The 19,153-nt window shown below is 36.7% G+C and overlaps 1 protein-coding gene across 2 annotated transcripts in view; it reads left to right on the top strand.

Annotated features, from left to right (window-relative positions):
* LOC131438235 (uncharacterized) overlaps positions 1-19,153 on the top strand; it is a 679,506-nt gene that overhangs the window by 39,959 nt on the left and 620,394 nt on the right. The gene's annotated exons all lie outside the window — the stretch shown is intronic.

Below are 19,153 nucleotides of genomic sequence, written 5' to 3'. Positions count from 1 at the left end.
TGTATACAGCATCGTTTGGGAATTGATGTGAGCTCATTACCGGTTACTTTTAACCACATCTACCGGATATTTGAAATCGGGAATCGGCTCAAAATGAATTTTCAGAGATATCTGCCAATTCGAAAAGCTATTTAGCCAGTTTAAAACATTTATAAATTTTTTAGTTGGTTTGATAAAATTTTCAATAGTATGATACAGTGTTGGTGATTGCCGAAAATTTGACAGAAGCTGCTATATTGCTATCTATATTGTATACAACATTTTCAATCCGGTAGAAGATGCTACAAGAACTCGAGTATCTCAGTGCATGAACCGTGAGAGAATTTTGCTACATTTCTTCGCTCCACTTCATACTCTGAGTATTTCACGCCCTTAAAAAAAATTACAGTCTGATAATGATCGTTGCTGTGTGGAATTTCCCAAGAGAGAATCGCAAGTTGACAATCATCGCAGAAAATCGAATCGATGATTCGACTTGATGATTCTCATACTAGGTTATTTTATTGTATTTTACGGCTTTTCTCAGTCTAAAAAGTAAGGCAGACGAGTTGTTTTTAAATTTGCCCGACGTTTCGGCCGTTTTTGATGGCCTTTTTCAAGGGAAATCTACGGAGATAAAGTTTATTCAAAATTTTTGTTGTTGTTAGAGACATGTTGTACAATAAAATATTTCGTTCTGGGAACTCACTTAGTCTTATCGTCTTTGTCGGTATCGCTTATTGCAAGCGGTAAGAAGTATGTTGTTGTCAGTTTTGTCAAAATACTGTAACGGATTCTTTATCATCGGCATTGAATTTTCGAAAACTATTTATGATGGTCACAACACTTTTATCTGCACGCACTGCTAACTGGTTTTTGAAGATGGAGGGTATTATTTTGTTGTGGGTACAATTGTAGATTGTGAGCCAACAATTCTGGCATTGTTAGTGTGAGTTGCAGTGGCTATATTCCGTCGAGTGTTAGCTATTTTAACTGTGTGTAGGATGCCTGCGTACGTAGTGTTGAGGCCATCCACATCGGTACGGTGGTTTACAGAATTGGCTGTGTTGGTTATATGGCACATTTCAAGTATTGGTAGCGCTGATGATCTGAACGATTTATCAATTATTGAGACATTGTTTACGTCGAACATATGATCGTGAGTGATCATATGTTTGATGAGATCTGTTTTATCTCCGAGAGCTGTTTTATCTCCGAGAGAAATCATCTCCTGGTCAGTGTTGGTTTTGCCATCTTCTTTAAGTCTGTGATACATATTGATATTTGATTTGTGTCCATACATCCGTGTTTTTAGCTGGTTACGGGTCATGCCAATATAGGTCATGTTGCAGTCTGAGCAACGCAGGCTATATATGACATTGGATTGTAATAAGGCATCAATGGGTGTTTTAATGTTCGGAAGCAGCTGTGTAGTTGTGTTGATGGGCCTTGGGCTGATCTTTACTGTTTTGTACTCTGTTTTTAAGATTTTTATAATGTGCTGAGTAAGCGATGAAACAATCGGTACGTCTGATCAGTGGGTCCTGGGGTCTCGTTGCTATGAATTATGCTGGTTGTGTCGACGTTATGTGGCAGTGTGAGATGTTGGGTTTTACAGCGATGCATAAGCCGGTTTATTAATTTTGGTGGATAATTATTCCTCCGTAGGTGTTTGAAAATTATGTGTTGTGTTTCAGTATTGTCCGTAGTGAGATAAGTCACTCTATTTATAAAATTGTTGCGACATTCATTTTCATTGATAGTGGGTGGAAGGAATGGTAATTGAGTAGTCTACCGGAGGCTATAGGCTTTGTACACCATTGGGTGGTTAGGGTTTGGTCGGATTTACGAGTTACTATTGTGTCCAGAAACGGTAGTTTGTTGTTGGTTTCTTCTTCCATGGTGAATTGTAGATGTATATTGTATGAGTTGAAACAGTTTAAAGTAGTTTGTATTTGGTCGTGTGGTAGGGCCATAAACAGATCGTCTACATATTTCCGAACTATGGGTATATCGAACGGTAAATTTCGAATCGCTTACTTTTTAGACTGAGAAAAGCCGTATAATACAATAAAATAACCCACAACCAGTCGTTAAAGCACTTATACGTAATCTCATACTAGGTTGCAATATTTCAAAACCCTTGTGAATGCTCCCACAGACATTTTCATAGACACAACTTATACAAAGGTTATATGTACATAGTTAGAATAAGCGGCAATAGTAAAATGATTCTATAGCAATTATCAACTACCTGTATAGAATCGGATCGCGAAACGAGAATAAGCGACCGTTTGTTGCTTCAGAGAGGATCCCCACAGCAGCGTGCTAGCCTTTGATTCTCAGAAATGTCATCGAGAGAAATTCGCTCTCGCACTGGTGTCGATTCAATGTTAAATGAGCCATACCTGGTTTTTGTTGTTGCGATGATATCCGTCTCTCTTTAATGGCACTGATTCAATCGTATGAAGAGTTGCTGGTGAGCGTTCTTTGATACGGTAATTGGTCGAAGCAGTTATTTTAAGTGATAGTGCAGCTGTGGAAAGTATATGTGGATTAGTGAAAAGTGCTAAAAGTGTTATTTATTGAATAATGCTAATTTTGCGTAACTAAAAAATGTTCAAGCGACGGATACGGCGAGTTTACCGTTCAAAATTAAACAATGTCAACCGACCGAAGTGCCATCTGCATATCATTGTCGGTCTCATTCGCTTTTCGGATTTCGTGACGATCAATCGCCTTCAATCAGCAGAACCGAAAATAATGCTGACATTATGCACCTCGAATCGAGATTCTCAAAACGATTATTTTGGAAGTCGATTCGACTGAACTGTGGCATTACGTATCGTTTATTTTATTTGAATCATACTACCTGTGCAAGCTGACAAATGTGATCAATTTCGATCAAATTTTATCTATTATTCTTTAAATCCAACTATTAAAACTGAGAGTTTTCCAGATGTGTAAATAATACCCAATTTCAATTCTTCGAAATTCACCCAAACCTCCACATAATAATTGGGACTTCGTAAATCGAATTATGACGTAAAAAAAGTTTACGTTATTTGGAATTTTCAACGTAAAAAAAGGTTTTCCGTATGTATGTATATTATTGGATATGTAAAACATAATGGATAACTATGGAACAAAAATCATTAGTATTTGCATAAAAAGGATGTTCTACGTCGCATCAATTTCCAAGATGGCGACTTCCGGTTCATCGATATTCGTTATGAATAATCAGAAATACCCATATTGTAAAGATTTTCAAGGAATACCAATAAACCGGAAGTCGCCATCTTGAAATTCAGAACCTCCTCAAACATCGTTTTCCAACATGTACTCATCAAACCAATTCCGAAAATACCCATATTGTAAAGGTTTTCAAGGGATATCAACAAAGCGGAAGTCGCCATCTTGGAATTCAGAACCTCCTCAAACATCGTTTTCCAACATGTACTCTTCAAACCCGTTCCTAAAATATCCATCATGTAAAGGTTTTCAAGGGATATCAATAAACCGGAAGTCACCATCTTGGAATTCAGAACCTCCTCAATCATCGTTTTCTGACATGTACTCGTAAAACCTGTTTCAAAAATACCTATTATATAAGTGTTTAAGGAATATCAATAAACCGGAAGACGCCATCTTGGAATTAAGAACCACCTCAAACATCGTACCTCCAACATGTACTCATCAAACCAGTTCCGAAAATACCCATATTGTAGTAATTTCCTTGGAATATAAATGAGCCGAAAATGATTTTCCTTGTATGCAAAAACCTCTTTTTACAAAGTAGGTTCGTAAAAAAAGTTTACGTTATTTGGGATTTGGTTCGTAAAAAATGATTACGTTATTTGGGATTTTGATCGTAAAAAGAGTTACGTAAAAAGAGGTAACGTAAAAAAAGTTTACGTAAACAGAGGTTTGGGAATTTTTCAACTTAATTCGGAGCTAGCCCAGGCTCCGAATTTAGTTCCTGAAGGCGCAAAAATTCTAGTTCCGGTCTAGATAAATCAATGGTGACAAGAAGTACTAAACAGTTGTATAATCAGATAAATTTCACATATCTTTTTTTTATATGCATAAAAATTTTCCCAAAAAACTATGCGAAAGTTTACTACACTAGTAATATTTAAATCAACAAAAAACAGCTATAACAATTTTTGTTTGTATTATTTCACTCTCATTTGTTTAGCGTTATTTTTGTGGTAGAATATGTTTGTCGTCAATAAGTCATATTTTAGTTCAAATGTACAGTTTCAATTTTGGAAGCGAAACAATTAAAGTAGCGAAATTCACAAAACCATTCGACTAATACGAACGATTAGTTATATTTGAAAGTACGAAAGAAGCATGCCAGTTTTATTCAGTTATGTCTCTGACATTACCTGCCAGCCTTTCTTTTTATAAATATAAAAAAATAAGTATAGGATTCGCTCAAACTTTAGATAAAATTGTTGATATCTTTCGAGGCCCGTAGGGACGAGTGTCATTTACCAATCGATTCAGCTCGACGAAACTGAGAAAATCGTCTGCTTGAACGCTATTGAATGGTTTTGAGATCAGATGTTTACTTTTTCGAATTAAACTAAGTTTTATATCAAAATTCTTGTATATAAAACTTAGTTTGATCTTGTAAACAAAATATGTTTTGAGACTTAGATTTCACTCGATAATAGCTATCCAACAAGCCATAGATTGTTTAAATCCATCGATTTTTAACGGATTTTTTTGTGTGAGAAACTTTTTCCCCTATACCTAATAAAGCGATGATTGGGAGCAAAATGAAACATGATTTTAAATATTGTTGTTGTATGCAATTTATACATTGTCCCGGGTTAGCGGTTCAGGGCATAGGCCGTTGAAGCCAGTTGTCGTTGGAATGATTCTTAGTGTCAATAGTATCGTAGTATGCAATGACTCTGTACGCTAAGAATCGGCTGCGAAGTCTTTTGAAACAGAAAGACCAAATTGCAGAAAAGGAATGTAATACCAGTACCTTTTTCATGACATCGTTTCGATATTAGCACGGTTCGTTTTTGGCAACATAGTCGTTCGAATGTGACATATGACATATGAATAAAAATTTCTGAAGTGCCCACCGATTTTTTGCTAAGCGTTATTGTTTTGTAATACTAGTATCTACGAACATGTTCGCCAAATATTTCGTCAATATTCGAAAGTTAGTTTTATTTTTAGTTACATAAATATTTATACACCTTTTTATTGTAATGCTTCTTGAAACTTTAGTTCTTTTTCGAATGATACGAAACTTTGTAAATAGTTAAACAACTATTTTTGTCATAGAATGAATTTTTTTTAATTTTCCAATGAAATTGAAATTTAAGTACCTTCTTCACGCGATTGTTGTTTCTTTTCAATTTTGAAATGTTGCACATATCATTGGTTTTCATCATCAGAAAAAAAAATTGTGCTCATGTAGGGTTTTTGTTTTATATGATCGAAAAAATAAATGTAAGTTTTTCCCGAATTCGGATCAGTTTGTCGAGATCAACAAATGTGTGTGATAAATAATTTCACTCTGTTTTCTCCGGTTTCCACAAACTTAGATTCGAATGGAAGCCCGATCAGATGGTAATAACAGAATTATAACAACTGAAGTAATTTATTTTAGAAATATTTTCTAACAAATTTTGAAATATTTTTGTCAGGTAACCAAATCGCAACAGATTTTGAAACGATTGTATCACAATTATTATTGAATTTGATATAACTACAGAGGTCCGAAAGCAGAAATTCATAACAATAGTTGTAATAAATTAGATAGCAAATTCAACACAGAAAAACTATATCACAGCTAACTTTTAGCATCGTTGAATCCAAAATTGTTGAATTATTTTTTTTTATTTAATAAATATTTTATTAAGTGATCTGATTTTTTTAAGGTTTTTTGAAATTCTGATCATTATACATATTTCTATATGAACTTTATCATGAGTCTTGCAAATAAAAATACAACATCAGAACTGATTTTGTTATTATATTGTTATCATAGGTTTTAACTTTCAACTGTTTTCGTTTGTTAAATATCTCAAAATAACACAAATTGTTATACATATCAACTGTTGATATACTTGTGTTATGATTTTGTTATGTGCATCTGTTCGGGAGGTCCTATGCTTCCATATAAATGTACTGAATTTCTTATTCCGGATGTACAGGATAATATGTGTAAATAATGAAAATAATGTTACTTTTCTCGAAAATGGGGGAACCGATTTTCTCCATCTGAGATAGAAATGAAAGGTCTTAAAATCCAATAAAAACTCTTTGTTTTTAATCAGATCCGACTTCCTATTCACAAGATACAAGGTAATTAGTGTAAAAATGTCAATTTCACATAAATCAACCAGATTCGCAGATTTTGGTAGTCGATGATCAAATAATTATTCAGTTTTACCGACATTCGGTTTTCGATCCCGAAATGTACCCAAAAATTTTATTTCGCACGAACTACGACTGCTCAAAGATGGCTTTACTGATTTTCAAAAATTACAAATCAAATTAAATGGATCACACGAATTTGAACGAGTTCGGCTACAACGATTCATGAATTTCGGTTCCGAAAGTGTCGGAAATAGAGGAGCTCAATAGTTTTCTCAACGAAGGCCAACACGAATTCCATGAACAAAAATTCTAATTAAAAGACTTATGGCTCCATACGAAATTGGTGAATTTTATCCTATTCACTCGTTAAGGTAACTTATTGCTAAATATTACTATTCCAATTCATTCGTTAAGGTAATTTATTGCTAAACGAACCCTTTTGGGTTATGATGCTTCCTGAATACCGGCTCCGGAAGTACTGTAAACAATGGCCAAAATTCTAAAATGGAACTCACTTCGACATTCCATGAAAACCTTAATCGAACATCCGTAGTAAACACACGCGGATTGATAATGAAGATATCATCTCACTGCTAGGTGGATTGAGCAAGTTTTTATGAATTCGATGAATTTCAAAACTTATTTAGATTTCAATATGCTTTCACTGATGGCAAAAATAGTTATTTGTCTGAGATCTCAGGAAAATATGTTGATATCTAATCTGTAAACGACCAAAGCGATAGCAAATTCATCAGTCGATAAAATCAAATTGATTTTTCTATTTGACCTCAAACTCTAAGTGAGTAAGTTTTCTTATCACCACTAAAAAGAGTATTCATAAGCAAGTTATAAACAGTAAAATATGTAATTTTAAAGTCCGTCCAAGCGAGATTATTGAAACTTGAAAAGTGTTTGTTCAATATCCTATACAGTCGTGTGCCAGGCAGGATCATTCAACGTACACAACGTACAGCTGGTTTCGACATTTGAACGCGTACGCCAATCGAATCGGTTGTCGAGCAATAGAATTTATTTCTTCATTAGTAGAAATGGCAGGGCTTTCCACTTCACCACCAACGCCCAGGGAAAGCCGATAATCGAACCAACTATCGTAGGCTAACAGCAGCCATTTTCCAGAACCGATCCGAACATAAAGGAAACCAGCCGACAAAAAAACGACAGCCCGAAGGACGATTCAAGTTTGCTATTTAATTTTCCATTTCATTTGCTCTCGACTCCGATGGTCCTCCGATGCGGGCTGTCTCTGACAGCCTCCTACCGAAGTCCGCAATGTTCTACGAGCCCGTGTGAACAGACAGGATTCTCACTTCAGCAGTCGGATTCGTTGCTTTGGGTGAGTATCTCGTCGTCATCGATTGCGTTAAATCACATTTCAAATATAACTCAATCGAGCTGTTATGGCAGTTGAAATTGCAGTGTGATTCCGATTTTCTCCTCGCTTGCCAGGATGTGGATTCGTATCCAGTCAGAGCTGGTCAAACCCACAAAATGAAGTCAAGAAAGTGACGAATTCTTTTCTGCTGCCAACAATCAACACAACGGAACAACGGAAACTTTTGACCGCTGTGTTCATTTGTGGTTTAATTGGGCAGAATAATTCATCTAAACAATAAACTTTTGTCACTAACATTTTTCTTTCGTTCTCGCTTTCAACATCTGCTTTCAGAAACAAAAATTCAAGGGTAATTTACAGTCCAGTGAATTTACTGGTGGCTTCGAACTTCGATTCTGTTATACATTGGCCGAACATTTGTCAAGCGTAGAAAATATAAACTTTTGGATACATAAATATCTTTCAATCCAATAGAATTCGGTGGTAAATTAGTTATTGCCTCTTTCATATAGAAATGTAATGCAATCTCTTGAAAAATTTGAAACTAGTGAAAATAGTTAAATACCAAGTCAAGTGCCTTACCCCGTGCCGACTCGGTTCATTGAGTTGAGCAATGTCGGTGTGTGTCAAATAATATCACTCACTTTTTCTCGGAGATGCCCTAGCCTACTACACTTTGACAATCTCTGGCTCAAAGATCTTATGGTCACATACGGGAATCCTGAATTTAGTCCGGATCAAACTTCCGGTCTCGTGGGATAGGGGACGGGCATAGCGTGATAGCGATGGGTGAGTCGATGCCTTTCACACTGCCCTCCTGTGTTCGATTCCCAACCACTCTCATAGAGGCGAAGGACTTTACGATTAAAGCCTCAACAAACGAAACTAATCATTGTATATACGGATTTATAAAATGAAAAACCCTTCTTAATCCACCTAGTGGTGTGATAATGCCTTTCTCTTCTTTCATAACAGTCTCATGAAAATATGTTTCATACTTTTATTAAATAATTTTGGATACTAATTTTGACACCAATTGATTCAGATTGATTCGAGTAGTTCACAAAAGCATGCTTCAGTGTTTATGTCACACAGTCAGCATCATTTTTCCAAACTAATGCTTGACATTTGCGTTGCCTATTTGTATGAGAACTGTGATGCTAATCTAAAAAAAGCCTTCTTAGTCCACTTAGTGATGTTTTCATATATCTTGAAAAATCACCATAGGGGGGAGTACATGAAATTTTCGAAATCGAAAAAAAAATTTTGATGCCAAAAGGCTTAGAATTGCATGAAACGTCGAGATTTAGTGTCATCTCTAAAAAAAATTTTTTTGAAAAAATCGACTTTTTGGGACTTCCCAGAAAGTTGATTTTTTCAAAAAATTTTTTTTTAGAGATGACACTAAATCTCGACGTTTCATGCAATTCTAAGCCTTTTGGCATCAAAAAAAATTTCGATTTTGGAAATTTCATGTACTCCCCCCTATGGTGCTTTTTCAAGATCGAAAATTGTCAAACCTTTACCACCGGGCAGCACCCCTAAGCATGTCCGATTTAGGTCAAATTTTGCATGAAGGCTTTTTTCGAGGTGCTTAAACTTTTGAGCACTAGAACTTTACGAAAATACAGTTTATCCCAAAATTTTAGCACCCTTATATATATAAGAGCGGTAAAAATCAACGTGTTCTGTCGGTTACGTCACTTATACCATCATATATCTGGAACCAAAAGTCACAACCATTTGATCTTCGAACCAGATTAACGGCCCGACAGTAGCTTTCAAACGAGCCCAAGTTTGTTAAAATCGGATCAGCCATCTATGAGAAAATTGAGCGCGTTCAAATACAACGCTTTTTGTCGGTTACGTCACTTATACAATCGTATCTTCGGAACCAAAACTCACAGCCATTTGATCTTCGAACTTGATCAGCCATCTCTGAGAAATTTGAGCGCGTTCAAATACAACGCTTTTTGTCGGTTACGTCACTTATACAATCATATCTCCGGAACCAAAAGTCACAGCCGTTTGATCTTCGAACTTGATCAATGGCCCGACAGTAGCTTTCAAACGAGCCTAAGTTTGTTAAAATCGGTTCAGCCATCTCTGAGAAAATTGAGCGCGTTCAAATACAACGCTTTTTGTCGGTTACGTCACTTATACAATCATATCTCCGGAACCAAAAGTCACAGCCATTTGATCTTCGAACTTGATCAATGGCCCGACAGTAGCTTTCAAACGAGCCCAAGTTTGTTCAAATCGGTTCAGCCATCTCTGAGAAAATTGAGCGCGTTCAAATATCTTCGAAAAGTGCACATACATACACACACACACACACACAGACATTTTCCGATCTCGACGAACTGAGTCGAATGGTATATAACACTATGGGTCTCCGAGGCTCCGTTCGAAAGTCGGTTTTTCCAGCAATTCTAATACCTTTCTATAGAGAACGGCAAAACGGAACTCACTCCGATTTCTTAGCAAGGGTAAAACCGATTTCACAAACCATAATTCAAATTAAAGCTCTCAGTGTCTTAAAAGATACTGTTAAATTTCATCCAGATCCTCAATTACAGGGCGATGAGTATCAAAACTTCCAAACTGTCATACAAAAACCTGTTTTAATCCACCTAGTGGTGTAATGATGCCTTTCTCATGTACATATAATATTGTGGTATTCTATTCAAATTTTCTCTTCGATTTTTGAAAGAAACCAAGTGATCGTTTATGCATAACATACAGAATAAAATAGTGCTTTGATTGCGTAAGCCATTAAGAGAACGAAATGGGTTCACTATTATATGCACTTCCGGCACCGGAACCCGAGAACCGGTATAATCGAAGTCGGTTCGTACGGCCACCAACTAACATGACACACAAACTCTTCTAGTACGCACCCTATAATTCCGGAACCGGAGGTCGGATCCGGATGGAATTCAGGAATTCCGTATGGAACCGGAAGACCTTTCATTTGAATCTAAGTTTGTGGAAATCGGTCAAACCATCGCTGAGAAAAGTGAGTGAGATCCATTTAGGTATATATGACCACTATTTCCGGTACTTCCGGAACCGGATACCGGGAACCAGGATAGCCAAAATCGGTTTGTTTGGTTGCCTACTGATAATGTCTATCGATTTGTGTAGTTTTGAGACCGTTTTAGAAAAAATTTCACGTTTTTTGTTTCGCCAGTTTAAGTGACGGTGTACAATATTGAACACACTTTACCCTATAATTCCGGAACCGGAAATCGGATCCAGATGAAATTCAGGAGTTCCGTATGAGACCACGAGACCTTTCATTTAAATCCTAGTTTGTCAAAATCGGTTCAGCCATCTCCGAGAAAACCTAGTGAGATTATTTGACACATACACACACACACACATACACAAACACACACACACAGACATTGCTCAGCTCGATGAACTGAGTCGAATGGTATATGACACTTTCACTGGTCGGTTTTTCAAGTGATTGCATAACCTTTCTATATGAGAAAGGCAAAAAGATTCGAAACCGGTACGCATCGGTACGTACTGGTACGGAAGAAGAAAACACCACCACCTAGAACTCAGCGTGCTTTGTTCAATTTTATATAGCGTGCAGAGATTCAAGTTTGAAGGAAAAAATCTTGACAGAATCTTCTAGTGATGTTTCTGAAAATATAAGTAATCTGAGAAAAGCATCATTATACCACTAGGTGGGTTAAAAAAGGTCTTTTTAGGTTACCACATCTGTCATTGATATTCTATCACATTACCAAACTACCTATGATATTCTGTCAAATTCCCTCAAATCAAGCTTGATACCTAGACATTTGTAAAAGTTACGTTGTATTGCGTATATCTGCGATTGTGTGTGGCCACGATTTTGTACTATTTTGCGTTGAAAACGGTTTTAATGGTGCGACGACCTTACAAATGTTAGAAGAGTGTTTCAGCAACAATATTCTGTAGAAAACAGTCGTTTATCAGTGGCACGAACGTTTCAGCCCTGAGTCTGTGAATGATGATGAGAGAAGCGGTAGGCCATCGACATCGAAAACCGACGAAAACATCAACAAAATCAAAGCATGAATGGATGACCGTAGACCGCAAATTGACTATTAAGGTGAAATGTAGCGTCATAAAATGCGCGCAAAATTGTATCCGCTTCAGTTGAACGAACCGTCGCACAAAGCATACCAAGAAAAACGGACACATAGAAACAAGAAGTTTTATCAATGATTGAGCGCAGTGGGTTTACCTCTCGTTATATTGGCTTGTAAAAAAGACTGAACGTAATGGATTTTGAATCCTTCACACTTTGAATATATGCTAATTCAATCGTTATTGTTAGTGATTACTCCTACACTAGAGCTATAAATCATGAGTAATTATGAATGACTAACATGAGGTTATATGTATTTGTATTAACCAACTTGATAACCATGTATATGCCTGTTGTTTATCAATGTTTATCACATTGTTTATATCACGATAATACTTTGTTTGTATTTCATTCAGTAGCTTAGAAGTTACAGTTTTGCTATATAAATTGCTACAATCTAAAATAATACCTGTTATACGATATCACATAGCCAGGCTTTATTGCTTCAGAAACATCAATGCATTGAACTCAACAGAATTGGACATTATTAGCATTATAAATGACAGTTACTTAGAACATAAACAATTTCTTACAATACCCATTTTATTGCATTCAACTCGTTTTTATTTCAACACAAAACCCAATGCTGCATAAATTCGCGTCATAATTTTACATGTAATTTTTGCTCACGATATAATGCCACCGTGCCCACCGTGCATTTCTCACGCCACCTCAATACGAAACAGCAGCGCGCAAGCAATAAAAAAATGCGGAAAAGTTTATGTAAAGTGTCTCAAATTTCGGTTGTTTTAGCTAAAATTTTATAATTTTGAGTTGCATTTTCAGATTCTTTGTGAAATTCTGCTAAAAACACTACTTTTCAGTTCTAAAATCATCCCCGTGGAACGGAACAGTTACCGTTTATACATTTCAAAAACCAATTACGGCTCGGCAAAGCAAAATTTCAAAATTCTAAGAATACTTAGTTATGATAAATTTGATTTCGAAAACTTAAGTGTTTTTGGTTTTTCGAAAATCGGTCTAGTTTTTGAATAATTGATCGAAACGCGATTTTCGCATTTCGCTACATTTCACCTTAAAGAGATGACAGAGGAGTTATGGGACGTTTGCGTGAAGTAATTCGCCAAAAAAGACCAGCTTTGTGGGCAAACAACTCGTGGATCTTGCAGCACGATAATGCACCGTCACACAGTGCCATCATTATTCGTGAACATTTGGCTAAAACCGAAACGAATATCATTCAGCGAATTCAACTGATTTGGCTCTCTGAGACTTTTACCTATTCGGTCGACTCAGAAATCACTCCGTGGAACGCGTTTCAACACCCAAAATGAAATTATGGAAAAATCACACTGAATATAAAAAATATGCTGAGTTGTTATGGAACTACGACCATCTCTTAGTTGCAGTAAATATCTGTGTCTGTCGGCAAATGTCGAACTAAAAAAATTGGGAACATTTTACCTTAATAATAATTTGGCCTTCATGTTTCAACAGACTTCGCAGATGATTCTTAGGTACCGGGATTCGAAAATCTGTGTAGCCCAAGTCAGTTAAAGTCACATAAGGTATTGTAAAACATTTCATTTGATGTGTTGTTGCCATCTTTGAGAAATCATAGTGCATTTCAAATAAAATTCTAAGGTACATTCCGGGATCGAAAACCGAATACTGGTAAAACATAAACAAGTTTATTTGGTCATCGACTATTAAAATCAGAAAATCCGAAAACACCGAATAATTTATGTGAAATTAAAATTTTTGCATTCCTCATCGTGTGTCTCCGGAACCAGAAGTAGGATCTGATTTAAAACAAGAAGTATTTAAGAAAGCCTAAGACATCTCATTAAATCTTATATAGAGAAAATCGGTTATGCCATCTCCGATAAAATTGAGTGAAATTTTAGAAGACAAACATGGTGGTGGAAGAGAAAAAACCTTCAAAGATGAACAACTAGAAGCATTACTTGATGAAGATTCGTGCCAAACCCAAGAAGAGCTTGCCGAATCGTTGGGAGTGAGTCAGCAAGCCATTTCAAAACGTCTCAAGGGTATGTTTCAGAAAGAAGGAAACTGGGTGTCGTACGAGTTGAAACCGAGGGACATCGAGCGCCGTCTATTTGTATGTGAGCAACTGCTTCAAAGTCAAAATCGTAAGGGTTTTTTTTACATCGAATCGTAACCGATGATGGAAAGTGGGTTCGATATGATAATCTTAAACGCAGATAATCATGGGGAAAGCCCGGGCATGCTACCGAACGCATCTGATGCGCCTTAGTCGCGCGCTAAAAGAAAAGCGTCCACAATATCAAGAGCGACATGACAAAGTCATCCTCCAACATGACAACGCTCGGCCTCACGTCGCAAAAATGGTCAAAAAGTTCCCTAAAAACGTTGAAATGGGAAGTCTTACCCCACCGCCGTATTCCCCAGATGTCGCCCCTTCTGACTACCACTTATTCCGTTCGATGGCACACGGCTTGGCAGATCAACATTTTCAATCCTTCGAAGAGTTGGAAAAATGGATTCATGGATAGCGTCAAAAGAGGACTCCTTTTTTCGAGCCGGGATCCGGAAATTGCCGGAAAGATGGGAGAAAGTTGTCGCTAGCGACGGACAATACTTTGAATAATACATCTGTAAGCACTATTTCGCAATAAAGCTTTTAGTTTTGGAAAAAAAAAACAGCGAAAGCAAAGTTATACACGTGATAGAGAAATTAACTAGCAAATATAAAAATGTAGCTTATGAAAAAAAATTCTTAAAACTGGCATTTTTACAGAGGCAGAGACTTAAGCCGAATGAAAATTGGAAGTTTGTGGGAATCGGTTCAGCCATCTTCGAAAAACGTGAGTGACATTATTTTCACATTTTTGGTGCATAGCACCTTGTAATTCCGGAACCGGAAGTTGGTTTCAAATGAAATTGAGGTACATTGTATGGGACTATGAGACCTTTCACTTGAATCTAAAATCGGCTCAACCATCTTCGAGAAAAGTGACTGACATTATTTTTACATTTTTAATGCATTATTTCCACATTTTTGGTGCAAATCCCTGTAATTCCGGAACCGGAAGTTGGATCCAAATGAAATTGTGGAACTTTGTATAAGACCATAACACCATTTATTTGAAACTAAGTTTGTGAAAATCAGTTTAGTCATCTCATAGAAAAGTGAGCGACATTATTTTCACAATTTTGGTGCATATCACCCTGTAATTCCGGAACCGGAAGTTTGATCCAAATGAAATTGTGGAACTTTGTATGAGACCATAACACCATTTATTTGAATCTAAGTTTGTGAAAATCAGTTTAGCCATCTCATAGCAAAGTGAGCGACATTAGTTTCACAATTTTGGTGCATATCACCCTGTAATTCCGGAACAGAAAGTTGGATCCAAAGGAAATTGTGGAACTTTGTATAGAATCATGAGACCTTTAATTTGAATTTAAGTTTCTGAAAATCGGTTCAGCCATCTCCGAGAAAACTTGAAACATTGTATGGAATCATGAGACTCCGGAACCAGAAGTCGGATCCAAATGAAATTCAGGAACTTTGTATGGGATCACGGGACCTTTTATTTGAAGTTAAGTTTGGAAAATCGGCTTAGCCAGGAAAGTGAGTGACAATATGTGTCACACACAGACATTTGCACAGTTCGTCGAGCTGAGTCGAATGGTATATGACATTCGGCCCTCCGGGTCTCGGCTCAAACGTTTTTTTTGTATCGAATATAGAGGTTTTAACCTTAAGGTCATTCGCCTCTTCGGGCCAGAAAAAATGTCTGACCCTATGTGCGAGGTTGGGAATCGAACCCAGGTGGGCTGCGTGACAGGCCATAGACTTACCCATCACGCTATACCCGTCCCCTAGCCTCAAAAGTTGGTTTTTGCAGTGATTGTATAGCCTTTCTATATGAGAAAGGCAAAACATTCAATAACGTTCAGGTCGCCGTGGAGACCTATTTTTAGCGACCAGCTTGAGCCAAAACGGTCTAGCCATCTCTGAGATCTACGCTTCTTTATTCTGTACACACATACAGCCACACACGGACACACACAGCCATTTTCTCAGTTCGTTGAGCTGAATCGATAGGTCGTCGAGCTGAATTCCGGGTTTCAGAAAATTTTTGCAAAGTTTGAGTGAACTCAACATCGCCGTAGTGAGGGTGAGGCGAGTGAGGCGACCGCCTCGGGCGCCAACATCCAGGGGGCGCCAAAACATGATGAAATTGGTAAAAAATGGTTGTACAATTAGTCAATGAGAACATTAAATTCTTGCGGTTTTTTTCATGGAAAACTATTTATACTTACGTCTGTTTACCGATTCAAATTGAACTGTTTAAGTTTATGCAGTAAGCAGTTCAATTTGAACTGCTCTGAACTGACGAGTCGAAGACGGAACGTAAGGAATAATAATATTGAAATTAAATTTAAATTTTAGATTAGTATTGTACTGCGACAAACATCCGATGGAAACCCCCGCAATCATTATCATTGGTATACATGAAGATGCAATTCTACCGTCATTTAGAAGACAGAACCGCCATTCAGCGTCGACCGTAACAGTTATTTTTCATGCCCATGAGACGCTCTCTTCCCGATTGTGGATGTACACTTGGACCTACCAAGGAGCAAATTCTCATAGAGCAAACCTGTTCACTTCTTGAAGAGCAAAAATTAGATTTTCCAAAATCCATTGGAAAAGGTACCCCTTACTCCCTCAAAGGAATTACCATTCCTGAGAATTAGCATTTGGGAGATGCAAATTTTAATAAATACAGGCAGATATCTGTACTACTATTCACTTCGCCTATATCGCACGTTTTGACGTATGACTGCTCTTTGATCAATATAGGAAGGCGAATACAAAATATGAAGAAAACAATAAATATAACGAACAATGCATATTTTTCCATGTTTACCAAGCCGTACTCATAGCATCCCCTAACAGAGACGACAATTTTGTTTCCAATAAATCTCTTTGCATTTCGCATAGAATGGACGCGACTATTTAAACTGAGCCTCTTCACACAATCGAAATTAGTATTTTTTTTTATAAAAGATATTTTTATTCAGGCCTATTTGCATACAAGCTTTACGTGGCCGATTGAGCTGAGTTTTTAGCTAAAAAGAAATTAATATCGAATCGACTTGCATTCTGTACGTTTCGTTTGTGTCGTGAAAATAGATTTTATCCTCATCATCTTTCTGTAGATTTTTATACGCCGTTCGCCTTACATGAGAGGCAATGGTTTTTGTCGGAGTTCTGCTGATTTTACCCATTCAAGATGCTGAACGACCTCGATCATCGAGTGCTGCATGATTTTTATCGGGGCTGACATTATGCATTCAAGTACTTGCCCGTACAAAGCAATGCAAAGGCTTGGCATTACATTCCTTTTGACGAATTTGTCCTTTCTGTTTCAACAGACTTTGTAGCCAATTCTCAGCGTTCAGAATCATTGCATGACTAGTTCTACGATATTACTGAAACTAAGAATCCTTCCATATCGGGGCTCAAACATACAACAACTGGCTTGTAAGACCAGCGCTCTATGCATTGAACCGCCAACCCTTTTCCTTATAAATTTATTTCGCCGTGCTGCTAATAAGGATATGAGATAACTGCTTCCAAAATATTCAAAACAGAAACTACTACATGAAATGAGAAGTCCCGGGCCTAACAAAGATGTTTTACCGTGAAAACTTTTCTATTCTTCAGTAAAATCTCCATCTAGAGCGTTACTCTTGACCCATCGGTCCTCCAACATTTTGATGCCCTTTGAATAAAAAAAAACGTTTTGTCAACGCCTTCAAAATAGGCTTTCGTTTCTGTAATGACCTTAGCATTCGACGAAAATTTCTTTCCCTGGGGAAATCTTATCAGGTTGGGGAATAAATAACAGTCGCTGGGGGCCAGGTCTGGAGAATACGGTGGATGGAATCCGTACTACTTTTATTCTGAATGGAGAAACTCGTCTTTTTCCATAGCTCTATTAAAAATAGAGCTCGTCTGATACGATCAGCTGCTATTCAAACACTAGTGGATAGATTGTCATGAAATTCGGTATTTGACCATCTAGAGGCTTGTTCTCAACAAAAATATACACGGTTCGAAACTATTGAGAGGTCTGGGACTTTTCATTCCATGTAGTAACAATGATTTTGGCAATAGTTGTGTAGTCCTATGTCAATAGTTCGAACAACCCAAAGGACTATTCCTTGTAGTGTTTCATGCTATGTACATTAGGGTGCCACATATCAATTCCATAAAAGAGGTAGTGTTCAAAAGTTGAAGCACCCAAAAAATTTCCTATGCAAAATTTGAGCTAAATCGGATAAAAGTTTTAAAATTTTTGATCTTAAAAATCACAATTCGGAATTTATTTTTTAAAAAATTCGACTCTGGGAATTTTGAAATTTCCGAGATCGTAAATATAGTTTTGTCAAATATCTTAAAATTGCCTTAAACGTCAAGATAACACCAGATCTCGACATTTTATTCAATTCTAAGACATTTGGATTCAAACAAAATCGATTTCGAAGTTTCAATGTCAAACATAAATGTTCGTTTCGTTTTTTCTATGTTCCAGAGTCGATTTAAAAAAAAACTATTCATGAAATTTTAGATCTCGAAGTTTCAGGCAATTCTAAGACATTTGTCATCAAAAATTTGTTTTCGATTTTGGAAATTTCATGGTTTCATGTCAGCTATAATCAATTCCTTTTCTTACAAGTCATTAGTTTTTATGTCGTTTTGAAGCTTTCATAAAACCTTTTGCATGGTCTAAAAACTTAGCAAGACCTGCTCACCGAAAATAAAATAACTTTATTTTAAACAATAAAACATTCACTAATAGTACTGTTTATTCTACTATGTCACAGAGACATAGTAGAATTAAACGGTAAAACAACAGTACTATTAGTGACAATATTCTACTAACAGCTCAAACGGAAATCTAGTGATTTAAACATTGTTAATGCAATTTTCTCACAAGCTACTTTCGTGTCAATGTGTAGTTTAAACTATATCTCATACATGTGTGTTTAAACTATATCTCATATATGTGTCATACATTTATTGTGGGCTATAGGATTTATTACTTGTTAGGTTAAGTGTAATTTGCATTATGGACAATTTCATGTCCGCCATTTTGATGTTCTACCGTTGTCGTTATTAACATCAAATAAATTTCAGCATACAAAAAAGGAGGAAATACGATTGACTCTTATATTTCACTTACAGAACGCTTGCACCTTACAGTCTTCATGGTGTTTTGTTAAAAAACTGACGGGGGCGACGCTTTTTAAGTTCGCCTCGGGCGCCAGAAATGCTCACTATGGCTCTGGAATTC

The sequence above is a fragment of the Malaya genurostris genome, chromosome 3 (genome assembly GCF_030247185.1).
Source record: "Malaya genurostris strain Urasoe2022 chromosome 3, Malgen_1.1, whole genome shotgun sequence".
NCBI lineage: Eukaryota > Metazoa > Arthropoda > Insecta > Diptera > Culicidae > Malaya > Malaya genurostris.
This window is presented reverse-complemented; position numbering and strand designations above follow the sequence as displayed.